Source organism: Panthera onca, chromosome E1 (assembly GCF_046562875.1).
Source record: "Panthera onca isolate mPanOnc1 chromosome E1, mPanOnc1 haplotype 2, whole genome shotgun sequence".
Lineage (NCBI taxonomy): Eukaryota > Metazoa > Chordata > Mammalia > Carnivora > Felidae > Panthera > Panthera onca.
In genome coordinates this window covers 26,127,844-26,143,103 of record NC_138352.1, presented here as the reverse complement: position 1 = coordinate 26,143,103, position 15,260 = coordinate 26,127,844, and positions in this window count along the sequence as shown.

Genomic DNA, 15,260 nt, shown 5'->3' with positions numbered 1-15,260 from the left:
CGGGCTCTGGGCTGATGGCTCGGAGCCTGGAGCCTGTTTCCGATTCTGTGTCTCCCTCTCTCTCTGCCCCTCCCCCGTTCATGCTCTGTCTCTCTCTGTCCCAAAAATAAATAAAAAACGTTGAAAAAAAATAGTTATAAAAAAAATAAATAAGCATTGGGGCGCCTGGGTGGCTCAGTCGGTTAAGTGTCCCACTTCGGCTCAGGTCACGATCTCGCGGTCCGTGAGTTCGAGCCCCGCGTCGGGCTCTGTGCTGACCGCTCAGAGCCTGGAGCCTGCTTCGGATTCTGTGTCTCCCTCTCTCTCTGCCCCTCCCCCGTTCATGCTCTGTCTCTCTGTCTCAAAAATAAATAAACGTTAAAAAAAATTTTTTTAAATAAAAAATAAATAAACATTAAAAAAAAATAATAAGGTAGGAAATGCTGACATCCATGTCCCAACATGGATGAACCTTGAGGACATCGTGCGAAGTGAAATAAGCCAGACACAAGAGGACAGATACTGTTGGATTCCACTTATAGGAGACACCTGGAGTCATCAGATTCCTAGAGACGGTAGAGGGGTGGTTCTGGGGGCTGAGGGGCAGGTGGGTGGGAAGTTAGTGTTTGATGGGGACAGTATCGGTTTGGAATGATGAGAAAGTTCCGGAGACGGGTAGCAGGGATGATTGCACAACACCGTGAATGTGCTTAATGCCACTGAACTGTGTGCTTGGAAATGGCTAAAATGGTTTCTCAAAAAAGTCAGCTCGGGGAAACTCAGGCTACTCCACGGCCTCGTGGCCACACACTGGATCAGAATCTGTCTCCTGACCCCAGGGCTCTGCGAGGGGCTCTGGCCCAGGAGGAGGAACGAGGGTGGGTGAGGATTTGAGATGAGTGCCCGCGCCTCCGGAGCAACCCTGGGTGGGGGGCTGCTCACGGGTGCCTCGCAGGAAGGACTCCTGTGCCACACTCGGATCTCACACGGAGACGTCCGAATTCCCAAGGGTGGCGATTTGCTTCGGGTGGAGCAGGGCACCATGGGCAGTTAGCTTAGCTCGGGGCTCAGCAACCAGCCAAAACGCTCACAAACAGCCGGCCCAGGCACTATGGTTATTTTCCTGACCTCCATCTCAAGCGCCAGATCTCAAAACTATCATTAAAATGTCCAGATTTTTTCATTTAGAGAAAATAGTATGTGCTGAACTCCATAATAGTCACCTGAGTGTTGAGCACTCAGTGCCTGCTGGGAGCCTGGCAAAGGCGTCTGAGCTCAGAGAATAAGGTCGAGAACATTCTAAGAGTCGTGAAGGAAGACAGGCCCGGCCAGATACCAAAACGTGCCACCAAGGTGCAGTACTTTTCAAAAGTGTAGTACCAGCAAAGGAAGAGAGAGAGAAAAAAAAAAAAGAGATTTGTAAATCAGAAGAGTCCAGAAGGACATAAGTACTTAGGATGGGGGACATAGGATCTGAGCAAGAAGGTGTTTCCACCCGTAGGGAGAAGACAGAAGACGACCCGTCACCACAGCGCAGGTGGGTGCCTTGCGGCTGCTGTAGGAGGAAGAAGAGAAAAAGCAAATTAGATTCTTACTAAGACACAAAACCCAGAAGCCATAAATGGAGAAATAGACTGACATGCTTAACCACATAAAATGAAAAACTTCTGTATGACAGAAGACATAATTTAAAAGAAGACAGAAGACCAAATTTAAAAGAGTAAAAAGAGACTGAAAAAAAATTGCAATACATAGCAGGCAATACATACTATTCACTACACAATAACTGATATACAAAGAGGCCTCCAAAATGGGTAAGACAAACAATCCAGCCAGAAAAAAACAAAAACGGATTTGCAGGCAATTCTCAGGGGGGAAAAAAGTGCAAAGTATTAGCAATAATGGAGGGAGATTGGACTTCACTAGAAAGTGAGGAGCTGTGAAATGAAGCCGTAATGATACATCCATTCACTTAGCAGGTTGGAAGAAATGAAAAATATTGATAATGTTCTCTTTGGGCCAAATTATGAAGACACGGATACTCTCGTACGCTGTTGGCAAAGGATAAATGAGCGGTATCTTCCTGGAGAGTGATGTGGCAATGTGCATACATTAAATGTTAACATAACAATGTTAATTATTTAAACCTTTTTACAGAGCGTTCCCAGTTCTGGAAATCTACCCCACACAAGTACTCAGGGATTTTCAGGAAGAGCTACAGACACAAGTAACAGCAGGGGCGCCTGGGTGGCTCATTTGGTTAAGTGTCTGACTCTTGATCTCAGGTCAGATTTTGATCTCAGGGTTGTGAGTTCAAGCCCCATGTTGGGCTCTCCGCTGGGCATGAAGCCTACTTAATTTAAAAAAAAAGAGGGGCACCTGGGTGGCTCAGTCAGTTGAGCGCCCCACTCTTAATCTCAGCTCAGGTCTTGATCTCAGGGTCGTGAGATCGAGTGCCACATCGGGCTCTGTGCTGATGGCTCAGAGCCTGCTTGGGATTCTCTCTCCCTCACTCTCTCTCAAAATAAATGAGTAAACATTAAAAAAAAGAGCAATAGCAAAAATTATGCAAACAAACTGGGAATTTCCATGAACAGAAGAGGGATAAAAAATAAATTGTGTGTGTCCAATAGTATGGAATAGTAGGCATCTACCAGAAAGATGTGTTCTCAGAACATGTGTTCTCAGAAAGAGAACCTGTTGAAAACAGGCTTCTTGACAAGTGTGGGTCTACTTTGGCTTTTCAAAAAATCTCTCTGTGTGTAAGTGCATATGTTCCGTTCCACTAATCCCAGATTGCATATCCTTTTCACGTTGTAACAGGATATGTCATCACTGGTATCTCTGATTCTATAATACATGGCATTATGTTTGTATAAGCACACAAAAATATCCAGAACAGTACTCAAAACTGAACCGTGGGAGGGTGGAATTAGGGAGGCGGGGAGAGGCACGTTTACTATCTTCAACATTTGTAAGTTTACATTTCTACTGTGAGCGCATATCATTTTGGCAATATATAAAAACAAAACACTAACAACAGATGCACCAGATCTGGCCATGGCCAGCCCCACCAGATTTTATCCTGAGCCTCTAGAAGGCCGGGTTTACTTTCCCACCCCTGGACAACCTTTATTTATTTGTTTAAAGTTTATTTCTCTATTTGGAGAAAGAAAGAGAGAGCTTGAGCAAGGGAGACGCAGGAAGAGAGGGAGAGAGAATCCCAAGCTGGCTCCACACTGTCAGGGCAAAGCCCAACGTGGGGCTCAATCCCATGAACCATGAGATCATGCCCTGAGCCGAAATCAATAGTTGGACGCCCAACCAACTGAGCCACCCAGGCGCCCCTGGACGACCTTTATTCCTAAGGGGTGACAATTCTCCTTTGGTGATTTTTTCATCTTCCCCAGAATCCATGCTGTCACCCCAGATGCCCGAAGAACAGAGTAGGAGCTGAGCTGAGGCTGGAGCAGGTGCTGGCCCCCACTGTGTTCTGTTGTGTTTCCTGTGGCCAATGCAGCAGTTAGGATTTCTGTGCTGGGGGCGCCTGGGTGGCTCAGCTGGTTAAGTGTCCAACTTGGGCTGGGGTCATGGTCTGGCGGTTCACGAGTTCGAGCCCTGCCTCGGGCTCTGTGCTGACAGCTCGGAGCCTGGAGCCTGTTTGAATTCTGTGTCTCCCTCCCTCTCTCTGCCCCTCCCCTGCTTGCCCTCTCTCTCTCTCTCTCTCTCTCTCAGAAATAAATATATATCTTCATAAAATTTTTTTTTTAAGGATTTCTGTGCTGGACTCTGATTAACAGGAGGTCAGAGAGGCAAGACATCTTAGAGGTCACTGGATTTAACTTTGGCATTTCATGGTTTGAGGAAACGAAGGTGCGAAGAGATGAAGCCATGATCCCAGTCCTGTCCTGAGAGCTGGCTGCGCCCTGGAGACTAGGCTCTGGGGTCCTGGCCTTCGTTCTCTTCCAAGAGGTTCTGTGTGAATGGATGAGCCAAGAACCAAGATTCCGTTGACCCAAAACATCTGTGTGGCTCTGAATTCCATAGGATGCTTTGCTGCAAGTTACAGAAACACATGGGCCAACAGTGGCTTATTCCCTAGGGACATTTATAGTGTTATAAGAAGTCCAGAGCAAGCTGTTCTTGGGGGCAGTTGGGATGTTCAAAGATGTGATCAGGGACACAAGCTCTTGCCTCCATCTTTCTCCCGTCACCTTCAACGCGTTGGGTTTCACATCAGATTTGTTACCTCACCGTTGCAAGAGGGCTGCCACAGCTCTAGATAGATACACACAGCAGCGTCCAAAGCAGGAAGGGAAGGAGGAGGTCCAAACCTCACCGTGTAATTGTCCTTGAATCCTATTGGCCAGAATTTGTCATGTGACCGTTCCTTAGCCCAATCGCTGGCAGGGGGGAAGGGATTGTCTGATTGACTTAGACCAGTCGTGATTCATGCTCTGACACGTGGCTGCCACAGCCCCACTGGGTTCTGCTGGCAAGCCCGCAAGGGCGGTTAGCGTTGGGAACTAAAGTGCCAAGATGCGACAAGATCTTTGGTAGTGACCGTACTGAGCGCTTGGCTTGAGCTAATGTTCCACCCTTCTGGGAGCAGTGAAGTAACTAGCAGGTATAAATGGAGGATGACTAGCCTAAACATGCAGTGAAAAGCCGATTAATGGATTCTAGAATTTCCTGAGGACGTTCCTGTTTTACGAACCACACTGGGGAAAACTGACATATTCCACTCGGGGTCTCTGAAATCAGCTACAGAAGCAAGTGTCTCATTCCAGTTGAAGGAATTGCAGAAGTCCCCAGAGACAGGACCCAGTGAAGTAGGCTTGCAGCTTCAGCTTTCGGTGGAAAATAGACCAAGCTTCCCAGAAAAGAGACTGAGGAGGCAGGAGGCTCACAGGTGACAGGAAAGAGACGCGGTGGCCTCCCCGGGGCCAGGATGGTGACTGTTCCTCTCGTTCCTGTTCTCCATCCGTTGAAGGAAAGGCGGCTGGCTAGGGTGGGGGTGTAGGCTGGGCTGGACCCAGAGCAGAATGAGGCGCCTTCTGGGAGTCACACAGGTGGGAAAGAAAACAGGAGGGAAGCCGGGTGTCCGGGTTCAATCCCGTGTTATCTCACCAGGCACTTTCCCCCCTGGAGCCTCGTGCTTCAGCCGCCTGCCTTTGCTAAGAGCCTGAGCCGGAAGTCACCCCTGGGGCAGCTCTTCAGCCTATTCTGGAAGCCTTCCCGGCACCTTCCTGGGTAACGTGAGGTCTGATGGCCTTCAAGTCCACTGATACTGGAAAGAAACCACATGTCTAACAAAGACTTTAGTGCCCTTTTCCTTACCAAGGAGCTACAGGGAGATCTGTCTCTGCGTGGGGCAGGTGTGGGCATTGCTGGGAGGGCAGCTTGGAATGCAAACAGACCTGCTTTTATGGGACAGCCCTGCCACTTACCAGCTGAGTGTGGTGGCTCCGGGTAAGTCGTCCAGTCGCTCAGCCCCTTCACCTGTGTGCACAGCGTCAGCTTACAAGCTATGGGACTGTTTCCGGGTGTGTGTCTTCTTTGGAGAAGCGTCCATTCAAACGCTTTGCCTATTTAAAAAAAAAAAAAACTGGATAATTTGTCTTTCTGTCATTGAGTCAGAAATGTCCCTTATATATTCTAGGTATATAAGGGATATATCCAGACTCTTATCTGATACGTGATTTGCAAATGTTTTCTCCCATTTTGTGCACTGTCTTTTCACTGTCTTCGTAGTGCCCTTTGACGTGCAAAAGTTTTACATTCTGACGAAGTCCCCTTTATCACATTTTTTATTTGCTTGCTTGAGCTTTTGGTGTCACATCTGAGAAGTTGTTGCCTAATCCAAGGTCACAAGATTTACATCTGTGTTTTCGTCTACGAATTTTATAGTTTTTGTTCTTCTGTTTAGCTTTTTGACCCATTTTGAGTTACTTTTTGTGTGTGGTCCAACTTCTTTTCATTTATTTGTTTGTTTATTTTATTTATTTACTTATTTACTTATTTATTTATTTATTTATTTATTTCGTGAGTCTGTCCACTTGTCTTAGCACCATTTGTTGAAAAGGCTATTCTTTCTCCCGCTGAATTGTCATGGGACCTTCAGTAATATCAACTGGCTGTAAATGTAAGGGTTTATTTCTGGACCCTCAATTCTACTCCAGCAATCTATATGTCTGCCTTTATGCCAGTACCACATCGTCCTGATTACTGTGGATTTGCAGGAAGTTGTGAAATCAGAAAGTGTCAGTTCTCCAACTTCGCGCTTTTTTTTTTTTTAAGATTGTTTTGGCCATGCTGGGTCCCTTGCATTTCCATATAAATTTTAGGATTATGCTGTCATTTTTTGCAAGGAAGTCAGCAAGGATTTTGAAAGAGATTATACCAAACGTATAGATCAGTTCGAATAGTGTTGCCATCTTAACAAGATTTTAAGTCTCCCAATCCATGAACATGGAATGTCTTTCCATTTATTTAGGTGTCCTTTAATTTCTTTCAGTGATGTTTTATAGTTTTCGTTGTACAAACCTTGCACTTCTTTAAATTTATGCCTAAGAATTTTATTCTTTTTGATGCTATTGTGAGTGGAATGTGTTCTTAACTGCATTTTTGGATTGTCCATTGCTATTGAATAAGAATACAATTGATTTTATGTTTTGTACAACATATTGATCTTGTATACTACAATGTTGCTGAACTCATTTATTCGTTCTAATAGGTTTTTGTTCGGTTGGTTTTGGTTTGGTTTTGTTGTGTTGTGGATCCCTTAGAGTTTTCCATATTGAAGATCATGGCCTTTGTGAATTGAGTTAGTTTTACTTCTTCTTTTCCAATCTGGGTGCCTCTTATTCCTATTTATTTATTTATTTATTTATTATAATGTCTATTTATTTATTTTTGAGAGAGAGAGACAGAGAGTGAATGGGGGAGGGCAGAGAGACAGAGAGAGAGAGACACACACACACACAGAATCTGAAGCAGGCTCCAGGCTCTGAGCCATCAGCACAGAGCCCAACGTGGGGCTCGAACTCATTGTGAGATCATGACCTGAGCCAAAGTCAGAGGCTTAACCAACTGAGCCACCCAGGTGCCCCATGTTTATTTATTTTTTTAAGTGCGCTCTATGCCCAAAGACTGGAGATCAAGAACCACATGTTCTACTGACTGAGCCAGCCAGGTGCCCCTCCCCCCATTCCTTTTTCCTTTTTCCTTTTTCTTTGTGCTTCAGTGTCCTGGCTAGCACCACCAGTACAATGCTAAATAGAAATGGCAGGAATAAACAGCATGGGCTTATTCCCAATCTTAGAGGGAAAGCTTTCAGTCTTTTACCATTAAATATACTATTGACTATGAGTTTTCCATAGATGGTTTTTATGAGATTGAAGAAGTTTCCTTCTGTTTTTATTTCATTGATTGTTTTCTATCACGAAAGGATGTTAGATTTTTGTTAAAACGTTTTCTGTGTCTATTGATATAATCATGTGATTTTTACATTTTTTTTTAAATGTTTATTTGTGAGAGAGCGAGCATGAGTGGGGGAGGGGCAGAGAAAGAGGGAGACACAGAATCCGAAGCAGGCTCCAGACTCTTTACGCCATCAGCCTGATGCAGAGCTCACACCCACGAACTGTGAGATCATGACCTGAGCCAAAGTCGAACACCTAACTGACTGAGCCACCTAGGTGCCCTGATCATGTGATTTTTATTCCTCCCTCCCTCCTTCCTTGCTTGCTTGCTTGCTTCCTTTCTTCCTCCCTCCCTTCTTCTCTCTCTCTGTCTCTCTTTCTTTATTTTAGACAGAGAGAACTCGAAAGCAGGGGAGAGGAGCAGAGGGAGAGAAAAAGAGAGAGAGAATCTCAAGCAGGCTCCATGCTCAGCACAGAGCCCAACAACAGGGCCTGGGATCATAACCTGATACACTCAAGTGGATCATGACACTGAACCAACTGAGTCACTGAGGCACCTTGTCCTTTATTTTATTAACAAGGTATATGACATAGATTGATTTTTGTAGTTAAACCAGCCTTACATTCCTTCGATGGATCCCATTTATTCATGGCAGATAATCCTTGCTATATGTTGCTGGATCCACTTATGGTTTCAGAATTTTTGCATCTGTATTCATAAGGACTATTTGTAGTTTTCTTTTCTTGTTCTGTCTTTCTCTGGGTTGGTATCAGAATAATACTGGCCTCATAGAATGAGACGGGAGGTGTTCCTCCCCCTTTTTTTGTGAAACTGCTTTAAAAAGTTTATGAGGATTGGTAGAATTCTTCTTTCAATGTTTGGTAATACTTGCCGGTGAAGCCGTCTGGGCCCGGACTTTTCTTTGCGGAAAGTTTTTTGATTACTAATTCAGTCTCTTTACTTGTTATAGATTTAGTCCTATTTTTAATTTCATCTTGAGTCCATTTTGGTATAATGTCTCTTTTTCACTCCCGATGCTAGTAAATTTGTCTCTCCACCCCCCCCCCACACACACACTTTTTGATTAGTCCAGCTAAAGGTTTGTCAATTCTATTGATCTTTTCCAAAAGACAAATTTTGGCTTCATTGATTTCCTATATTGTTTTTCTATTCATTATTTCATTTGTTTTCCATTCTAGTCTTTATTCTTTCTTCTGCCTGCGTTAGGTTTAGTTTGCTGTTCTTTTTCTAGTTTGTTGAGGTGGAAGGTTTGCTTACTGATCTGAGCTGTTTCTTCTTATTTCACACAGGCATTTACAACTATAAGTTTCCCTCTAAGCACTGCTCTCGCTATATCCTATATATTTTGATGTGTTGGGTTTTTGTTTTCTCAAAGTATCTCAAAGTATTTTCTCATTTCTTTTATGATTTCTTCTTTGATCATTTATTTGTGAGTGTGTCATTTAATTTTCAAATATCTGTGAATTTCCCAAATATCCACTTATCATTGATTTTTAATTTCATTCCATTTGTTTGTACAACATACTTTGTATGATCTCAGTATTTTAAGCTCACTAAAGTTTGTTTTATGGCCTATAATATTGTCTATTTCTGAGGTCATCTCACATGCACTTGAGAAAAACGTGCATTCTGTTATTGAATAGAGTATTCTATGGATATCCCTTAGGTGTAGTTGTTTTATAGTGTTGTTCAAATCTTCTATTTCTATGATGATCTTTTATCTACTTGTCTGGTTGTTCTATTCATTATTGAAAAGGGAATATTGAAGTCTCCAACTATGATTGTTGAATTATCTATTTCTCTGTTCAATTCTGACACTTTTTGCTTTATGTATTCTGGAGCTCCGTTATTAGATACATATGTATTTGGAGTTCCTGGATGGCTCAGTGGGTTCAGCAGCTGACTTTGGCTCAGGTCGTGATCTCACAGTTTATGAGTTCGAGCCCCATGTCAGGCTTTGTGCTGACAGCTTGGATCCTAGAGCCTGCTTCAGATTCTGTGTCTCCTCTCTCTCTGTCCCTCCCCTCGGTCGCACTCTGTGTCTCTCTCTCTCAAAAATAAATAAACATTTTAAAAATATCCATATGTATTTATAATAGATTGAATACTATAAAATATTCTTATTTTTCTTAAAGTCTCTTTGCCCTATATTAGTAGCCACTACTTGACTTGACTCTCTTTGACTTTGGATTTGATAGTTTGACTACACTGTGTTTAAATGTGTATCACTGGTTTTATTTTTTTCATCAACTTTGGGGAGTTTACCACCATTATTTCTTTAAATTTTCTTTCTTCTTCTTTTTTTGATTTTCAGAAAGAGAGAACATAAGTGGGGAAGAGGGGCAGAGGGAGACACAGAGAGAGAGAGAGAGAGAGAGAGAGAGAGAGAGAGACAGAGAGAGAATCTCAAGCAGGTGGTAAGAACCACTCAGCACGGTTCTTACTTCTATCAGTTCAGATCTGCTTTCGAGATCTAGTTTTCATTTCAGTTATTGTACTTTCCAACTCCAGAATTTCTGTTTGGGTCTTCTGCATAATTTCTGTCTCTGTATTGAGATTCTCTGTTGGGTGAAACATCATTCCCGTACTCTCCTTTAACTCTTTAGACATGATTCTCTTTAATTCTATGAACATGTTCATGATAGCTGATTTGAAATCACAGTCTAATAAATCCAACATCCGGGCTTCTTCAGAGACACTTTCTACTGACTGTTTCTCCTGTGTAAAGACCATGTTTTCCTGTTTACATATCTGTCTCATAATTTTCTGCTGAAGAGTGGACACTTTAAATTATGTAACATGGCAACTCCGAAAATCAGATTCTCTGCCCTCCCCAGGGTGTGTAGTTGCTGCTGTTTTTTGTTGTTGCTGTTTGTTTAGTGAATTTCCTGGACTAATTCTGTAACGTCCATATTCCTTGTCATGTGTGGCAGCTGAAGTCTTGGCTCAATTAGGTTAGTCACATCAGCTAAAGATCAGAGAGAGATGTCCTTAAATGCCTTGAGACCATAAGTCTCCCGGCTTTTACAGAAGGGCTCAGAGCGTGTGTTCCTGTACAGTTTCGGTGCTCTGGCAGACAGATTAAGAAAATCTGTCTTAGTCTTTATTTCCTGCTGACACACAGCCTCAAAGTCAGCGGCTAGAGAAAGATTACGGCATTTTCAGGTCTTTCCTGGGCATATGCAGATGTACGTGGCCTTCTATAGTCCAATGAATGTGTCTGAGCTTCTCAAAGCCCATTATGGAGGTGTCATTTTCCGGGTTTTCTTTTCAAGTTTCTGGCTGGCCTCTTGTTAGCCTTAACTGGTCTTGCCTCAGGCACCTGTGCTGTTAAACATCTTCCATATCTCCAATCTGCACACATACACACACACACACACACACACACACACGTTTCTCTGCCTCCCTACTATCATTTCATCGAGAAGGTTGCATCACAATTTTTCATTAAATCAATATTAACTTTTACATCAGAATTTCTCAGTGAGGACAATATTGCTATTTTGGTGGGACAGTTTTTCACTGTAAAGGACATTTAACACTCCTGGTCTCTGCCCGCAAAGTGCCAGTTGTGGCCACACAAAATTGGGAACCAAAAACATATATATGCACATATTTCTAAGCAGCCTGTTTTCTTGTTGTTTAAGTGTATTTATTTCTTTATTTTGAGAGAGACAGACACAGCACGAGGAGGGGAGCGGCAGAGAGAGAGGGAGAGGGAGAGAATCCCAAGCAGGCTCCATGCTGCCAGCCCGGAGCCCGACACGGGGCTCAAACTCACGGACATCATGACCTGAGCCGAAACCAAGAGTCGGACGCTAAAGTGACTGAGTCACCCAGGCGCCCCTCTAAACACCCTCTTAAGCTTAAGAGTCAGTATCACTTTGGTGAAGTGTCACTTCACAGGACTGCGACTTTGGTGAAGTATCACTTCACAGTATTATGACGGTATGATTATGTTTACACTGAGACACGTGTGTGCTATTAATGCCTTTTCTTCCTCGTTTAACTTAATTTTTTCCTAGAGTTATTAACCACCTCCTTTATCTGCCTCGTTCCCAAGTACCTATTACTAGTCATTTGCTAAGCTCTACAACTGTACAGGAAGTGTCTCTCAAGAACGTCAAAGAAAGCAAACAATGAAACTTCTTTCTGCTTTTTTGTTGGAACCATTCCTACTGTCGTCTTGCTCTAACCCAAACTGCTTCTCTAGGAATGCTGTAGAACAGTCATCTTGAGGCTGCCCTTCATCCTGGTAGTTTCACCTGGTATAAATTTTGCAAACTGGAAAATCTCAGTTATCTCTAGTGCCCCATGGAGTGGGGGGAGGGGGGGGGGTCAGGACGAAGATCAGGGCAATTGATAGAATTAAGAAGTTGCATTTTCTCGGATTGTCTAAGGGCAGAGTAAATAAATGTATGATGTTGTTTCATACGCTAATAGAATAAGTACCTTTTTTTAGGTTTATTTATTCATTTTTGAGAGAGAGAGAGAGAGAGGACCGGGGCGGGGGCACAGAGAGAGAGAGAGAGAGAGAGAGAGAATCCCAAGCAGGCTCCACACTGTCAGTGCAGAGCCCGACGTGGGGCTTAATCTCACAAACTGGGAGATCCTGACCTGAGCCCAGATCAAGAGTTGGTCGCTTAACTGTGCCACCCAGGCACCCCTAGAATGAATACTTTCTAATGTGAATCTCTGTTTATCATATAATTTGACTTTCATTGCAACCTTCAGTTGCATTTCACATATGAGGAAGCTGAGATAGACTACTTTTACTTCTGGAATCATTTTACTTCTGGAATAATACATAATAATATACTACAGTATAATTAAATATTCACTATTTTGTGAATACTGTTCAAGGGCCCTAGGAGACACAGTACAGAAGAAATAAAAGACGGTCTTTTTCCAAGTCCAAGAACGCGAAATCCAAGTGTTGAGTATTTGTGGGGTGTGTGTGTGTGTGTGTGTGTGTGTGAATGTACAGGAGTCTGGTTTGACCTGTAGCCTCCTACTGGGTCCGTCTCTGCGGTGTAGACCTGTATCTGGAGACTTAGCGAGACCAACCCAACAGAAGTCCACTGATCAGAGACCGAGGAGCCTCCTGGCAAGACGTGGACACAGCTCTAACTTGATCCGGCGATAAAATCTTAGATGTCAGAGGGAAGTAGAAATCCCAGAACTACTAATACACCCTCTGCAGACTCCCAGAAGTGTTTGCTGGGTTGGTGGTAACTGAGGTCAGGAAAAAGTAAGAACCAATGAAGTGCAGACTTTTACTCCCGATGTGCCCCCGTCTTTATGTACAAGCCAGTGAGGTCTGGGAGGTTATAAGTTGAAACTTCCCTCTGACAGTCACCGACAGAGTGGAAAACAATGTGCATTGTCTTCTCTTTCTGTTTAGTTTACAGGACCCCAACATTATTTAGATGGCGACATATTTGGGGCAGGTGAGCCTCTTCTTCTGTCCCACAGATTAAACCATATTTGGTCTAAGCCAGGCATGATAATTCTGTTTTCTCATGATAATTCTATTTGCTCATGAGGGTTTTAGAGTAGTGCGCGGTCCAAGGCTTTTCCCACTAGGGAAGTGAGCTCCCTTATGGCTTTCATGTGGTGGCATGAGCAAGTGATGTTTGCTGTAGTGGCAGCCTCTTTGTGACCATGAGGCAATAAGCCTAAGATGAAACATGGCAAAGCCAAAAGACAGAGAGAGTCTGGGTCTTTGACAACATCTCTAAATATTGCGCCTACTCTGGGGCCATCTGGATGCCACCCGGATTCTGCTCTGGCAGCTGAGGCAAGATGGAGCAGGAGTGGGAGATAGGAGAATGGGTGCCAGCCCTCCGGACGTCTACAGAGGGTCATTTGCTTCACAAAATGTACCCCTCCACTTTCACCAGTTAAAGACCCCACTTGGACTTCTAGGACTCTACTCCTAATTTATCCAAATGCTCCTGTCACTGGAGTAGTTTTCAAGGAGTTTAGGTGCTACGTGTCCTCACATGGCAGATGTGAGCCCCTGTTAGCCTGACCCCTGTGAGGTAAGTTTCATTATTCCATCTTAATGCATGAGAAAACTGTGGCTTAGAAAGGTGAATTAACTTGCCCAAGGTCAGCCTCAGAGTTCGGAATCAAACCTGGGTTCTCTGCTGCTGAGACCCGGGCTCTGTTCACTGCACCCCAGTTGCTTTCTAGACTAAACTTGACTCCCTCTAGACTGCACGCTTTCTCCTGTTTTCTCAACAATTGACTCAGCCATTCCTGCCACCCCCAAGGGCCCTGTGAGTCCAGTTCAAATCCCAGCATGGGTTTTGGGCTGGGGTTTAATGGAGTCAGGATAAATTCAACGCATTTCACGTAAACTTGGTGAAGAGGAGCGGGTGGCTGTGGAGCGAAGGGCACTGTGCCAGGTGGGGGCCGGCTGGGGAGAGGACAGAGAAGAGGGAGGCTCTGCTGGTGGGTGTCCAGAGGTGGACTCCTGTCACGTGGAACTCAGCAGGCTACAACCCAGGCAGGGCTAGGGCACAGCCTTGCACTGGGGGCAGCGTTCCTACTTGGGGCGATTTGGGGAAAGTTTCCCGAAGGAGGCTCTGAAAAAGGAAAATGGGGATTCCAGGCACAGAAAATGCTGGAGCTGAGCCCAGGGCCTGGAGGCTGCAGAGTGTACGGGAAACACTCACGGCAACCAGCTGGCTTCCGTCCTGCCTCTTCTTCCTTGCCAACTCTCCAGCTACTGCTGCCAGATGATGCCCTGATCCATCATCGCTCTGCTCAGACACCTCCCTGGGCTGGTGCCCCACACCTCCAGGAGAACAGCCCAACACTCCGTCCTCGAAGTTGAAGCCTTCCCTGGTCGGGCCGTCTTCCTCGCTCTACTCTCCTAGGCACGGCTGTCCCCGAGTGAGCCCCTTGCCCTCACCTCTGCCCGGCACGGCACCCCACCAGGATACCTCCTCACTGCCAAGTTCTGCCCACTCTGCAAGAGCCACCTGTCCAAGGAGCCTCCCCTGACTCTTTCACCATCCCCCACCCCCCACCCCAAGGAAATACTCTTGGTCAAGCTCCTTGACCTCTCCGAGGTTCCGGTTTATCATCCACGTGGTAACAGTAGTTTGTGTCGAGTGCTATGGGGATGTGGGGTGGTAGAGAAGGTTGTATTGGATCTCGGGTAGCCAGGGTGTGGCATTTGTGGGCTCTCCAATATTTTAACATAAAATCGGGCTGTTGTGGTTTTTCCATTGTGCAAGTAACCAAACCACCTAGAAAACAGAGAAAAAAGTCCCCTCCAGTAACCTCACCCATCCAGGACAGTGACTGTAAATGCTTTTGGAAAATGTGTTGCTCTTGCTATACGGAGGCAGATATGACTGGCCACGACCGTTGGAGGCTGATGGGTTTTGTCGTTATTACGGCTACGTTGAGATATAATTCATATACCATACAATCCACCCATTTAAAGTGTACAATTCGGGGGGCGCCTGGGTGGCTCAGTCTGTTAAGCGGCCGACTTCAGCTCAGGTCACGATCTCGCGGTCCGTGAGTTCGAGCCCCGCGTCAGGCTCTGTGCTGACAGCTCAGAGCCTGGAGTCTGTTTCAGATTCTGTGTCTCCCTCTCTCTGATCCTCCCCCGTTCGTGCTTTGTCTCTCTCTGTCTCAAAAATAAATAAACGTTAAAAAAAATTTTTTTAAGTGTACAATTCGGGTTTGTTTGTTTTTTTTTTAGTATATTCACAGAGTTCTGCAACCATTACTACATTTAGTATATTTAGTATATTTTCATCATCTCTATCCGTTAGCAGTCACCTCCACGTTTTATTATTTATTATTTTTAT